The sequence below is a fragment of the Eumetopias jubatus genome, unplaced genomic scaffold (assembly GCF_037043125.1).
Source record: "Eumetopias jubatus isolate StellerSeaLion01/CBP00866 unplaced genomic scaffold, mEumJub1_p1.0 scaffold_3, whole genome shotgun sequence".
Classification (NCBI taxonomy): Eukaryota; Metazoa; Chordata; class Mammalia; order Carnivora; family Otariidae; genus Eumetopias; species Eumetopias jubatus.
The window spans coordinates 96,100,056-96,115,466 of NW_028274809.1; the positions used below are offsets into that span (position 1 = coordinate 96,100,056).

The 15,411-nt window shown below is 40.8% G+C and overlaps 1 protein-coding gene across 1 annotated transcript in view; it reads left to right on the plus strand.

Annotated features, from left to right (window-relative positions):
- The window catches only part of NCKAP5 (NCK associated protein 5), a 520,582-nt gene that overhangs the window by 382,280 nt on the left and 122,891 nt on the right, over positions 1–15,411 (plus strand). The window lies entirely within an intron of this gene.

The window sequence follows — 15,411 nt, forward strand, 5'->3', positions numbered from 1 at the left end:
CCGACCTTCCTGCGTGCTCATGATTATCTGAGCAGAGCATCTAACACCGTTTTACATAGAACTCCAAGTATTTTTGGCATGGTTTTAATATCAGCTGAATTTTGTGAGAATGGTTTAAGAGAAGAATTGCACTCTGTTTTGTTTATAATTTTACCGAGAATTGTTCATTGTGTCGGGAAAGCACATCATGCTTACAGTGGCACTCATTATATTTGAGTCACCAGCACAAGAAACCTGTAACAGTCTGTATTTATGGTGTCACATATGCAGGAGTCCACGGTGCAAGCATCTGACCACTTCATTACGCTCTGTAGGGTAGTAATGCCTGAGCCTTTGCATACTGAAAAGCGTATCGTTCTATTATAAGTCACATATATATTTCCTTTCATATAAGCTCTTACATGTATTTTTTGAAATTGATATATCTATGTGTTTCAGGGGTCCCCAAGACCACCCCCAAATTTAACAAGTTCCTAAGAAGACACAGGACTCAGCATGTAGTCGAGGTTTATTACCGAGACAGGATACAAAGCAAACTCAGCAATAGGAAAAGGTGCATAGGGTGAAGTCTGGGGAGACCTACCACAAACTCTCAAGGGAACTCTCCCGTTTGAGTCACCCAGGATACACCTACTTCCCCCAGTAATGGATTGTGACAGGTTGTATGCTGCTGAATGAAATGCTGCTGATCGGAGAAGCTCATTATAGCCTCCCTTCCCAGGTTTTCTATTAGGGCTAGCCAAGGAGGCACCCTCGGCCTACCACGTACCAAAATTCTAGACTCCCAGAAGGAGAGCAGGTATTCAGCATGAAGCACATTATTTATACACACAGTTTAGGCACAGTGAGCCACTACGATCAGTTAGGCTGGTGGGAACCACTATAATTCAGATTCCAGCCCAGGGCCAACCTTATACGCAGGCCTTTCAAGAAATAGCATTCAGGCCTGCAATGTTCTTTTTTTTTTTTTTTTATAGTAAGTTATAATAACTAAGAGTCATTGATAGACAGTAAATGGGGAATTAAAAAATATTTGTTTACAAGGGGCACTAGGTCTCTTAGGTTGAAAGCCGTTGTCTTAAACAAAAGAGCCCTCCACCTCTGGATAACTACATTTAGCATGCCAAAGAACTGCGCAAAGCTGTGACATTTTTATATATATATATATTTGCTATTGGTTTCATGTGCCCCAAATCAAATTTTTAAGCAGACCTTAAGATTTTTGAAAACGTGCATAACTTCCTTCTACTGTCAACAGTCTGTTAATGGAAGGGTAGTGAACAGAACATTTCTCTTCCCGTATTAAGAACGAATCTAGAATGGCCCATTTTTCCCTGCTTGTTTCACCTGTACACTCCTGCTTTACCTGGGCATAATAAATGGCCATTCTTCTGCTACTCTCAAAATTCTGTCACCCACTACTCACTCCTTCTGTAGTAAATCTGAACTTTAACCTTTCTACTAAATCTGAAAATCTCACTAGTTTGTTATTCTGGCTTAAAAACAACATGATTTTTGACTTGAGAAGCAAGAATCATTCCAACACCAGGGCAAAGTGCAAGGCATGTAATACAAATGAAAGTATAATTCAGTGTCATCAGGTCACCTCTGATCGCCCCCTGGTTGACACCATACTATGGATTAAAATAATAGCTCCAGCTGGCCCTTCCTCAGTACAATATGCATAAACAACAGGTGTGCTGGTTGTTTTCTCATCATAGTGCATATTTCACACCCCATAACTTCCAAATGAAATACCAAAAGAATACATAAAATTGAATGATTCAAAGATTTAAAGGGCTTATGTTTTTTATGGAAGAGTGGGAATCCATTGGAATAGTTAGAAGGAACTATAGAGCTATAACCAATATTACTAATGCCCCTAAAGATGTAATATTTATTTTTACTTTAAAAACTGACACTTGAGGGCGCCTGGGTGGCTCAGTTGGTTAAGTGACTGCCTTCGGCTCAGGTCATGATCCTGGAGTCCCAGGATCGAGTCCCGCATCCTGCTCCCTGTTCAGCAGGGAGTCTGCTTCTCCCTCTGCCCCTCCCCCCTCTCATGTGCGCTCTCTCTCTCTCTTATTCTCTCTCTCAAATAAATGAAATCTTTAAAAAAAAATAAAAACTGACACTTGAAGATGAGAGACACACACACACACACACACACACACACACACACACACACACACAAATAAGGCATGTACACATTCGGGGAAGGTAAAGCAATTCATACTTGGATTTTACAAAAGCAAGAGATAAGCTATCCCATAACCTTCTTTTAAATGAGCAATGGAAAGCCCCACAGAAGTGTAGCATGATGCAACAATGATCTTCTGTTCTTCCCTTGCTGTTTTCAAATTAGCCTTTGACCCCTGCAAGTGGGCACTGTCTAGAAGGGACTGGATCAGCAATAACACTTGTATCCGCTCAGTACCCTCCTTGCTGCACACCCCACTCTGCGCGCATTCCCAGCCAGATGAATCTAAAGTTATGTTAAGTGACTTTGAGCACAGGAGTATGTTGTGAAAGATTCTGTGTTGCCATCTGTTGTGGAAGTAACCATTTCCCGGCATAAATCCATATGGCTTGCTTCACCCATCTCATGCTAAGACCAGGGGTAGTAGTTAAAATGAAACATGAGCAACACTGAAACTTGAAACAGCTAGTCAAGCAATCCACCTCCTTTGTACTAAAGTCCGCTAATGTTCCCTTTCTGCTCCCATTTGATTTGCCTCTGTTACAGTGGCTTGATACTGGTATCTTTGGGGTCCTTGTGGAAGAGCCCTGTCACTTTTGAATGAATTTCCATTGACTTTGCTGAGGGTGTGAAATACTATATTTAGAGATAAAGTCAGATCCTCCATGTAACTGAAGAGGTCATTAATGCTTTAATTTTAAGTCATGTCTCCCCACCCTGTTTTTTGTTTGTTTGTTTTTGTTCTTGTCCTCCTCTTACGGGCAGGCTCAGCAACACAGACATGTGAACTCTCTCATTAACTAGACTGGTCATAAACTATTCCATCCCTCATTATCATGCATTAAATTTTTGTGGGTGATCATCCTGGAAGTTCATATTAAATTTGGTGGCTTACCTTGAACATGCTATGTTTCATTAGCCACTCACCTACGTAGAGACACAGGAGAGAGGGATAATTTGTCTGTGTCCTGTGGGCAGTACAAGGATGGCTATAATATTATGAATTAAAGGCCACTTAACTGCACTTGAAGTAGAGAAAGTTGGCTTCAGGATATCATCCCATTGGAATCAATATTGTTTCTGAGATCCCTAATATATTGTCCTGCCTGAGACTACCTGCCTCTCACACATGTTCCTCCCGGCTGATATTTCAAGTGGACTCATTGAATCAGTCAGGATGGGCTAGGTTGTGCTGTGGTAACAAATAACTATAAACTCTGTGTGACTTCAAACACAAAGATCTGCTGCTTACTTATGCTAGATTACTCCTGTAGGTCAGCCAGGGAGGCACTTGCGCATCTTAGACCCTCAGGAGACATGACTCATGGAGCAGCCACCATCTCAAACATTGCCAGTCACCAGGCTGAGAAGAGAGCTCTGGATGGTTTCACATCACTATTCAAAGTGCCTTGAACATTCCACCCACAATTCGTTGGCCAGACTAGGCATATGGCCCCCACTCAACCACAAAGGGGTCCAGAAACATAAGTAGACATGTCCCCAGAAGGAAAGAGAAATGGACACATTTAGTAAGTAGCACTCATGACCACCGCACTCAGTCAACCTCTGTCTTCCTTCTTTCCTGCACCTCGGATACTAAAAGGCCAAATATGCTGTTTCTCAGCTTCCCTCTCAATTAGGAGAGTCCAGGCTGACCTGGGTCTGGCGTATAAGACCTACATGGAAATCTGCTGTGGGAATTTATGGCAAGCTTTTGTTTTCCTGATAAAGGGGGTAAAACACAGCTATGGTGTTCTCCATTTATGCTTACCCTTCTTCCTATTTGGGAGGTGGAGGAAATGCCAGGACATATAGCAGCTACCTTAGCATGAGCCCCCACAGAAAAGATGGCAGCACAGAACAGAAAGATGAGAAGAGTTTGATTTATCGATGACATGAATGAACTACAGCAGCAACTCTGGACTGCCTACCTCTGGACATCTTGCTATGTGAGAAATATAAACCCCTATAAGTTTATGACCCTGTAAGGCAGGCTTTTTGTTTTTCTGTTGTTATTACTGTTGTTGCTTTTGGTAGCTGAGTGCAATCCTGAGATAGTCCTTATATTGAACTTTAAAAGGAGAACAATCCATGGAACATTATGCAGCCATCAAGGAAAAAAAAAATTAGCCATTTGCATCAACGTGGATGGAACTAGAGGGTGTTATGCTGAGCGAAATAAGTCAATCAGAGAAAGACATGTATCATATGACCTCACTGATATGAGGAATTCTTAATCTCAGGAAACAAACTGAGGGTTGCTGGAGTGGTGGGGTGGGAGGGATGGGGTGGCTGGGTGATAGACATTGGGGAGGGTATGTGCTACGGTGAGCGCTGTGAATTGTGTAAGACTGTTGAATCACAGACCTGTACCTCTGAAACAAATAATACATTATATGTTAAAAAAAAAGAAGAAGAAGAAGAAGAAGATAGCAGGAAGGGAAGAATGAATGGGGGGAATCAGAGGGGGAGACGAACCATGAAAGACTATGGACTCTGAGAAACAAACTGAGGGTTCTAGAGGGGAGGGGGGGGTGGGGGAATAGTTTAGCCTGGTGATGGGTATTAAGGAGGGCACGTATTGAATGGAGCACTGGGTGTTACACGCAAACAATGAATCATGGAACACTACATCAAAAAAACAAAAAAATTCCATTCAGAAGGATGAGTTACCAACAGTCACCCCAGTAAGAGTTCTAATACATGGTTGAGAGAGCTCTAATACATGGTTCTAATGTTCTAGTTGAGAGAGTTCTAATACATGACCCTGTTTTAGACTATGTCTGCCACTTGATCCTTTTGACTGGCATTTCACGTGAGCTTCCTTTAATTAGTCAGTATAAGTTAGGTTATGATGCACTAACAAATAACCCCCAAAATCTCAGGGACCACCTACCTCTGAACTTGTTGCTGTGTGAGAAGACAAATCCCTTGTATGTTTAATCCCCTGAGTGGTCCATTTTTTATTTCTGTTTTTTTACGGCTAGGTGTAATCTTGGCTGACACAGTCTCACTTATTCTTGACTTTAAAAGTATGCTTTTCCCACAATTTGTGAATGTTTTCACGTTTTCTGATGAAGGCTATTTGGAGAGATGATTCAATATAACGCTTTAAGAATTTCCAGTGTGTTTCCCATGGTCAGCTCCATCCGTCTGAAAAAAAAAAAAAAAAAAAAAAACTGCTAAAAATGTCTTCTAAAACATTTTTCTTTCTTTTTCCTCTTTTTAAACTGAGAACTCTCTAAAAGAAATCCTTTAATAAAAATATAAAGTTTCCATTCTTTGATAAAAATTAAGTGTTGTTTTCATGTTTTATTGGGGTACCTGGGACAGTTGCAGAATTAAATCTATTGGAAAAAAAAGTGAAAAGGGGGAAGAAAATGTATTGTGGTTGTAAAAACTTTAGAAAAGCCTTGAAATTAACTATGAGAATACCTCCCTATCCTGAGGATTTACAGAATGTGACTAAAGTCTCTCAAAATTCAAAACACTTTAGAACAGAAACTGCAACTTGTTCAACATTAACCTTGACAAATTTGGGTTCTGTCATGTGAATGAATGAATGCCTCCACTCTTGAGAACTCTGGACCTTGAACATCAAAATTAAAGTAGGGTAGCAGAAAATTATCTTTATCTCTTTCTCCCTTCTACCTTCCATGCCATTCCCATTCTCTCGTTATATTTTTAACAGATTAAGTGAATGACTTTGACAAAAAATCTAATGAGAAAGCCTCTTCAAAAGCACTGTCGTATTCCTTACTCATCACCATCCGCACTCCCCAGAAGGACAGCACTTTGCTTTATGGCCATGTATTGATCTCTAATATCTTTATTGAGCCTTGTCTCTTCTTTGCCTCCTACAGGCAAAGGGTGAGAGTTAGATAATAGTATTAATTTTCCAGACATCTGCACATGTTTTAATGGCCTTTTGAAGTTTGAAAATAGTTTCTCTGTGAACCCACCACAGGGCTAAAATGCCATTAAGGCCTAGATTGCAACAATACATAACAATCATAGCTGTAGAGCTCAGCTTGGCAACAAAAAGGAAGCTCATTTATTTTAGTGGAGATTTCAAATTAATTCAGGTTCCTTGCCCAACTAGGGCCTGTGCCTCCACATGCTGGAGGTAACCAGCAGGATTCAGGATGGCTGAAATCCACCCATTCTTGTTCACACATGTATAAAGTCAGAGCTATGACAGATGGTCTCCACATCACATGCAATTTGAGCTGGAGGGTTGGGGAGTAGTGACGTAATTGGGGTTCATAACCATGTTTTAGTCATAGCCCCTTTTTTTAGACTGGAGAAGCCTATGATCCTCTTCTTAGAATAATGCTTTTAAGCACATAAAGGCATGGGATTGTAAAAGGAAACCAATTATGTTGAGGCGCCATTACTAAAATATTGAAAAATATATATGATGTGCTTCATTCCTAAAGCATGAAATAACAAGCTCAAATGACAGTTCTTAGTTTTTACGTAATGATTCCAGTATGCAATATTTAGAGATATTTTCCACAACCGTCATGTGATGTGAAGATGTCTGTGGTTTCTGTTGGTGACAAAGTCACCAGCTTATACCACTGGAGTTTGAAGCCTACATTTTTCATAACTGAAGGAAATGTTAAATTTTAGTTCAAGCTTGGTGAAACTAAAGATGCATTTTCTTCCCAGTTCACAATTGCTTTGAATTGTGCCCATGGACCTCTGGGCTCTCCTATTAAGAAACCCTGAGAATCTGTGTATTTCCTAGGAATTGCAAGTCTGTGTAGACACAAAGACAATTATTTATTCCTTCCATGCAGAGTTGAATATTAGACTTTAGAAAATATTTAGATTACTGTGCCTCATATTTGATTTCACTCCTGGCCATTTCTTAGTGAAGCATGTAACATGAGTTGGTCTCCCTTGAGTAGGGATACAGCCTCTGATGACAACCACTGTCATCAGAGTGTCATCAGCCTCTGATGACAACCACTGTTTTTTTCTTATCCCTCTTACAACTGATGACCAGTTAGGGGGCTAGAAGCACCCTGGAGGGTTTGTTTCTCCCCCTTTGTACAGAACTACCTGACCAGGTTTGGGAACCCTACCAGAGACACTGACATTATCACCTGTTCTCCCCAGCTGGCAAAAGTCACCATGTGGATGGAACCTGTCTTATAACGTGACATTGGAAAATCTCTGAGAGGAATGGAAAGATGATTTTATTTTAGTATTGCGTACATTTCCCTTAAGATTTAACACTGGTTCCTCCATGGAACATGGGTTTAAAGAAGAGCAATTTCAAATAAACCTCTATGTGAATATAATTATCAGGGAATTTCTTAAAATTTGAGGAAAATAAGATTTAAAACCAGGAAAATTTTCTGTTTCTTGTAACGGACTAGAGGAACTGGTTTAGCTTGTCCTATTACATAGTGATAAAGCAGCAGCCTGTGTGATAAAATGATTATGGCAGCAGTGAGAAAGAATCTAATAAGGAAATTGATCTGTAGATTCCAATTCTGCAAGAGCCAACATCGATCAACATAAATGTCAATAATGAGATCATATTGAGAACTGCCTAATTCTTTCAGATGATTCTGGGGTCTAGTGACAGATTCAAGAAGTAAATGTGAAAAGGAATTTAAGGGTCTCACGATCACTGCATTGACCAGCAGCAGGCTACATGACACTGTGGTGGCTCGTGTGACAGTCTGTCTCGGTCCAGGCTAAGATTAATTAGAGATTGGTAAGGGATTTTCACATAAGATATATGGGGTACCAGTACCACATGGTGTAATATAATAACAGCTGTTTTTGTAGTTAGCAATTACAGGTGGACATCACAGTTTAGAGAGGGGAACAGAAGAAACTTAGTGCTCTTATTTATTTGTGTCTTTGGGAGGCCATATCTAGACCGTGCAGTGGCAAAGGAAACTGTCTGTTCTCAGAGATTAATCAGGAAAGGTTATATGGGTAGAATTCTGAAGTCATCACTTGCCATTTTATATAACTTCATTGATTGTCTGCCCAGGGTTTTTACTAAGAACTGGTCCTCAATTCTGTGTCATGTTAGGAACCATGAGTAGCAATAGAACAAGTGTAAGTGAATTTCAGGATCAGGAAAATCAGGAGGTATTAAGGCATAGGGAGCTGCTGAAGAGTGGGACAGGAATGTCAGGTGGTGGGCATAGCAATGAGAATGCAACTAGAAGACACAGCTCTGCTCACGTCCACCTGGTGCCATCTTGATGCCTCAGCGAGGGATTCCTTCCGTTTTTCCTGTCCGGGCAGGAGCATTATTCAGGGTATGGGCAACCTTCCTGTGGGGACAGGAAAAGAAATAAATGGCAACAGGAGGAACTTAGAACAAGCCGCTCCTAACATTCTGGTTATAAAGCAGCTAACTCAGAATTGACAAAGCTGACTTTCTGGGAAGTATTTAGCTCCCTTTCCCTCAACCAGATACCCTGCTGTTGACACTTTCTGGAGTTTGGGGTCTTGTGTTGCAAATTGTCATCACTTACAATGCTACCGAAAGGGTGGTTTTTCACTGGAGGTGATTCTCATAGTAGGAAGCTAAGTGAGTATAGACGGGAGGCGGGGGGGGGGGGGGGGGGGGGGAGGGGGGTGGGGATTGGAAATCATGCTATTCAGGTATTGAAAATTATGTTAAAATTCAAAAGTCTGCTCTTACCTCAGCAAGCTTAACGAAGGGAACATAACCAGATCTTTGTTTGGTTTGGGGTGTTTTTCTGAATCTAATGATAATCAGGTAAGGTAATAGCCAGGGCTGACTTCCTGGGAATGAACCTGTCCAGTCACACAGGGCCTTAGAAGGGCCCTGTGCTTGTTGAAATGCTTTTCTGTCACCACTGTGAAATTCTTAATATCTTTTTTTACAAATGGCCCCCTGCACTGAACAAATTTTGTTACTGGTTATGAAAATAGTTAACATTTACTGAGCATTTAATATGTCCCAAGCCCCTTGGTGAATGGAATTCGTACCACAGCCTTATAGTTCCAGAGCTCCTTCTGTTGAACATCAAATCTTTGATAAGCCCCTATGAGTGAATATTGTTATTATTTTCCATAAAGGAAGCTAAGACTCAAAAAGTGCAATAACCTGCATGCCTTAAATGACACAAAGCCAGGATCTGAACCCAAGCAGTAGAATACCTGGCCACATGCCAGCCTGCCTCTCTGGTTATGGAGGTGAAAAACGGGGAGGGGAGCTAATTTGTAAACCCAAACCCAGAACTTATCCTGAATGTTTAGAAGCTTCTGGTTATTAATCATTGTTTTAAATACATCCGCTAAAAAGAATAATAAGTCAGCTAATCAAGGGTTTGGGTTCATTGGAGTCCAGTTGATTGAGGTGTTTGGGTAACGCGGTGAACATGGCCACAGCTTATGGACCTAGTCTGCACCCTAGCGTAGAGCTTGATGACACACTGCACTAGGTGACATCTTCTGGGAGTCAACCATTGACTTGCTGAATACGTGACTCACATTTTACACTCTGACTATATTTTTATGTGCTCAAGTTGGAGGGCGTCTTATTCCATTACTTTTCAATCAATAGAAAAGTGTTTATGAAAAGAAATTTACCATCCCACATAAAACAGCTGAACAAAAAAAAATAAAGATTTATATGTAATAAATGTTTTGAAGCCCTTAGGATTGTTAACATGGGACAATGGAGGAGAAATATTTATAGTCTGCAACTCAGAGTCTCAGAGAAAAAACATTGTCTTTATAACCAGCTGATAATTAACAAGTGTTCAAAGCAGACCCTTAATTTTACAATAATAATTACTTCTTGGGAACCTAGATTCTCTCATCATTTCTCAAATGAGTGTAAGAGCAGTTTCTTTTCTCCATAATGCTCCTTTCTTTGTAATATTTATAGATCCATAACCAATTCCTTTGAAAAGTAAGAACTCATTTTTGGTATTCTCTGAGGTTGAAAATGCTGTCCACAATCTAAAATAAAAGGAAACCTCAAGAAAGATTACTTTGCATCTTTTAAGAAAGTTTCCATCAAAACAGTTTATGAAAATTAATAAATCTGTAGGGATTTGAGAAGATGGGATAATTTTAGGATTATGGTAACCGGTGACTGTCTCAGAAGAAAATAGAGAGATTATGTTATTTGTATTTATGCATCGAATATCCATTTAGTACTTTACAATTTCCACCCTGGGAGATTAGGAATTTCTCTTCCCACCTTCTTTGGTGCCTGGTTCACAAATTCATAGCGTTTACCAAACATACTTGATTAGAACAAAGTGTTGTCTGAAGCAAAAAATAAACCGTGGAAACACTGTTTTATGTCTTAAGGAGAACATGCCTTTTTCCTGAATTCTCTGATGCAGTTGTAATTCCCTAATCTGTCAATAAAATGTTTGCAATATCATATCCATGTACTTTTCTCTCGGATGTTACAGTTGAGTCTTGAGTCCACTTTAGTGAGAGGATTTGCTGGAGAAAACCATGGAGCAATTTTGACTTGAAATCTGGCATCACTCCTATTTCACATTCTGTTTTGAATAGCCTCTGCTAATATGCCTGAAAAAAAATCCACAAGATTGAAATTTAAATATAGAATATATTTAGCAAACTAATAGAAAAATAAAAATAAATCCACTTGACTTGATAAATCCTACGTAATAGCTGGAAACTGCCATTTGCCAAGAAATGATTTAACTTTGTGAAATGTATTTTACAGCTAATCCTTTAATGTCTGTTTTACATATTACCTTTCCCACTGTTAATATTGAACAATATTGTAAGCTAGTAATTTTATGCCCTATATTTCAAATTGCTATTAGGAAGCCACATAAATAACAATTTCCAAGTGCTTGTTTATAATACCATGAGGCATTTCTTACCATGGGGTAAAGTTACAGTAGATTTTAAAAACGGCTGTGGGGATAAAGCCACAGGGGAACCGTGATGTGGATCTGTGGCAACAAAGCCTATAAAGCAAACTGAAATTTAAGTCTGAAGCCCTGAAAATGTACCACGTTGTATTAACTCTGAGGGGCAATGAGGCTCTGGGCCCTCAAGGAACTTGCGGCCATATTCACGTATGTAACGTAGTATGTCTCCACAAATAGACAATGAATGTGACTCCAGGCACTTGTCCTGTGAGAACCAGGACACTGACCTGCAAAAGGCAGACGAGTACCGAGCACAGAAGTCATTCCCATGGACGTTGGGTCCAGGTCCCCCTGCAGCACCCGAGCCCAGAAGCGCCAGGAGGGTGAATCCTGCAGCCTGTTAAGGCCCCAGCAGTTCTGTCATCTCCCAAACTCTGAATTTCATTTGTGCTCAGCTTTCTTTTAATAATATAAAGAGGCACCCATCTTATAAATAATTCTCCGTGATGTTTTTTCGTTGTTCTCTAAAACACAGATAAGACATTTTCCCTTCCTTGGAGATTATCTTCCAGTGTTGAACGCGAGTTCTATGATTTTTGATGTCTCCTCATTGTAGTTGGGAGAATAGAGCAGGGCCCAGGTAGGATTTCTTGCCAGCAGCCTGGAAAACGTATGAGCCCCTTTCGTTTCCTGAGGGAGTCACTCTGTGTCTTCAGGATTAGCGATTAGAGACCTCTGGAGTGCCAGCAACAATATGCTCAGCGTTGGCGAGCAGCGGGTAAGTGAAGATCCTGGATGGAACCCCCCTGCAAGGAAGAAGCACGCCTCAAAGGCACAGAAGCTGTGTGTGTGTCTCCACTGTGTCTGCGTTTCCTCCCAGAGATGACCCTTCTAGTCCCTTCTTAACAGACCTTGCTTTGCTTGTTTACATAGATAAGCGTCATGGAGGCCCAGAGCTAAGTTCAGCATTCAGAAAAAATGTGGGGAGTGGGCAAAGGGATGAAGGAGAAAGCATGTGCTTTGGAGAGAGTGATGAATTCAAGTCCTGGCCCTGCTCCATGCTGACGACCCACTGCGTGACTTGCCCCAGGTCCCTTACTCGCTGAGACATCGCTCTCACTGTTCCCCTCCTAAGTTCTCCCCTGTGGTCTTGCTCAGCTATTTGCAGAAAGCTGCCACACTCTTTCATCTGTGGACCTTTGCATATATTCTGCCCAGAAGCCACCCCCGCCTTTTTTTTTCTTTCTTGGCTTCTTCACCTGAGTCATCATTTCTTGTTCATAAAATCTCGATTCAGCCAGTTTCTCAGGAAAGCCTCCCTGGAGCCCACTTGCTAAGTTTTACGTGGCACATGACGTTGAGAGTGCCCGGCGGCTGATCTTCCTACAAACGCCTTGGTGACAGGGATGGGTTCGCTCATCACTGTGCCCTGGATAAGATATCACAGGGGCAGAGAATAGGTGCCATCAGAGGACAGGCTTACAGTCTGAGTCCAAGTTCAAATCCCTGACAGAACAGCTCCTCACCTGCTCTTGTGCTTCAGTTTTCTCATTTGAAAAATCAAAGTGATAATAGTTTCTACCTCGTTAGGTGATTATGAAGATTAAATAAGAAAAAAAATAATAGAAGCATTTAGTACAGCACCTGGCATTTGGTCTATAACGGTTTGCTGTTTTTCTCCTTAGTTTTATTTTCAGTTAAATCCAAATTTATATACAAAATGGTGTTTTCCCAGAAAGAATGTAGAGCTCTAAGGAGGAAGTAACATCACCAATACCAGTAATATTACTACTAATAATAATAGTGAAATAATAATAATGAAAGTATATTTTTAATGAATGAATGATATTTGAATATAGTAAGTGGAGATATTGCATTGTATTTCAAGGTACTTCCTTTTTTTAATCTTACATAGTTTATCTGGTCTACTTAATTTATATTGTTATTTTTGTAAATTTTTTAAAAGATTTATTTATTTTTATTTTAGAGAGAGAGAGATAGTGAGCATGAGCATGGGGAGGGACAGAGGGAGAAAGAGAGAGACTCCTCAAACAGACTCCCCACTGAGTGGAGCATCTGACTCGGTGCGCAATCCCAGGACCCTGAGATCACGACCTGAGCCAAAATCGTGAGTCAAACGCTTCACCCACTGAGCCACATAGGTGCCCAATTATTGTAAATTTTTTATAACAAACTATCATAAACCAGTTTAAATTACAGAAATTAAGGGAATGAAAAAAATTTGAGAATGAACTCTGCACTCATACTACCTGGGACACTATTTATGTGACCTTAGACAAGATTTTTTTTTTTTTTTTTTTAGAGATTTTATTTATTTATTTGAGAGAGAGAGAGCACAGAGGGAGAGTGAGAGGGAGAAGCAGGCTTCCGACCGAGCAGGGAGGCCGATGCGGGATCGATCCCAGGACTCTGGGATCATGACCTGAGCCAAAGGCAGATGCTTAACAACTGAGCCACCCAGGCGCCCCCCCTTAGACAAGATTTTTAACTTGTGTACCTGTTTCCTCACCTGCAAAATGGGATTGATAATGTTCTTGCTGTGGGTTATGATCAGCATTTAAAAGAATAACATAGGGGCTCCTGGGTGGCTCAGCCAGTTAAGCATCTGCCTTCAGCTCAGGTCATGATCCCAGGGTCCTGGGATCGAGCCCCAAGTCGGGCTCCCGCTCAGCAGGGAGTCTACTTCTCTCTCTCTTCCCTGTTCACGCTCTCTCTTGCTATCTCTCAAATAAATAAAAATCTTCTTAAAATTTTTTAAAAATAAATAAAAGAGTAATGTATGTGAAACACATACTTGATGCTAAACAGCTCATTAAATGTCCACATCTCCTGATGGGAGTGAGCCAGATGAGGGGCTGAACACTGAGGCAGAAATAAACAACTCATCCTGCAAAGGAGACCAGTCCCCTTCCCTCAGGAGAGCAATAAGCAGAATGTAAATAAGCAGAATTTTCATCCCCCAAAATTAAGATAGTAGCTTCTTCCAGATTTAGTGTGAGGATCCATGAGATAAGATCCAGAGCAGAGACATCACACAGTGCCCTTGTCCCCTACAGGGAAGGAGGTAATTCATTTCTTCTTAAGAAATGGTGTGTAGATGGGGCGCCTGGGTGGCTCAGTTGGTTAAGTGACTGCCTTCATCTCAGGTCATGATTTCAGGGTCCTGGGATTGAGCCCCACATCAGGCTCCCTGCAGGGAGTCTGCTTCTCCCTCTCGCTCTCCCTCTGTGCTCTCTCTCTCAAATAAATAAATAAAATCTTAAAAAAAAAAAAAAAGAAATGGTGTGTGGTACTACAGTGACCATCACCATAATTTCCAACAAGTCTGGTAAAAATAACAGGCCAGGTTTTCTCCCCGCCTCATTTCTTTAGTTCTATGAAATCAGAGGGAAAATTTGTCCCCCCACATGTAAAAAGCAAAAGCTTTAGCAATCCAGGAACCTTTTCAAAAATAAAGCTTGATTAAAAATGTAAAATGCAGTGTAGATAATTTTACAAAACAGCAGGGGCAATTGGAAAGCACTTATTAAAGTACCTGTTAAAGTAATTAGTGATAAAAATGGAAGTTTCACGGCACTTCTGTAACTCTTAGATCCAAGAATAGGCCTAGGCTGTGCTGAATCACTTCCTCTCTCAGATCAGAGTCAAGGGAGAAGACAAAAGGGAAGCTTCAGCCACTTTTAGGATTATTCACAGGCAAGCCAAGTGTGACTTAGTCTTCGGAACTGGCTCCCCACCTGCCCATAGGTGACCTGCTGTTATATATATTAAATGTTTGTGATTCTTTTTTGTTGTTGTTTTGTGTAAAGAGACCAAGAGATTTGGAAGCTTGAGAGTGAGAACTAAGCCCCTGTTGTGTGAACATTTATTACACAGAACATCATCGTATTCATATTTAACCGTGTGACCAAGCTGACCCCCACCCCACCCCCACTTCTGCCTCCATATCACCTTATTCTACCATGATCTCCTTTGCATATTCTGCCCAAAAATTCCTACTTTTTTTTTTTTTTTTTTGTCTCATCTGTGTGTTTGGGCTCCTCATTGATATTTAGTAGGCTCCACTAATGAGCTTCCTTAAGTCTGTTCATAATTCATAGTCAAGACTCTGTACACAGTAGATGCTTCATAAATGCTTCTTGTTCAACTAATTAGAGTGGAGGCTCCCAAGGGCAAGGTCTACTGTTTCCATCCCCATCCATCTTCCTGCTGGTTCTCACCGTATGGGTCCTCAGGGCAATGTTAATGGAATTTCAGAAGACAGGACAGATTTGAGATAGTCCAGTCATCAGTTTAAGCTGCAGAGGTCCCCCAGTGAAC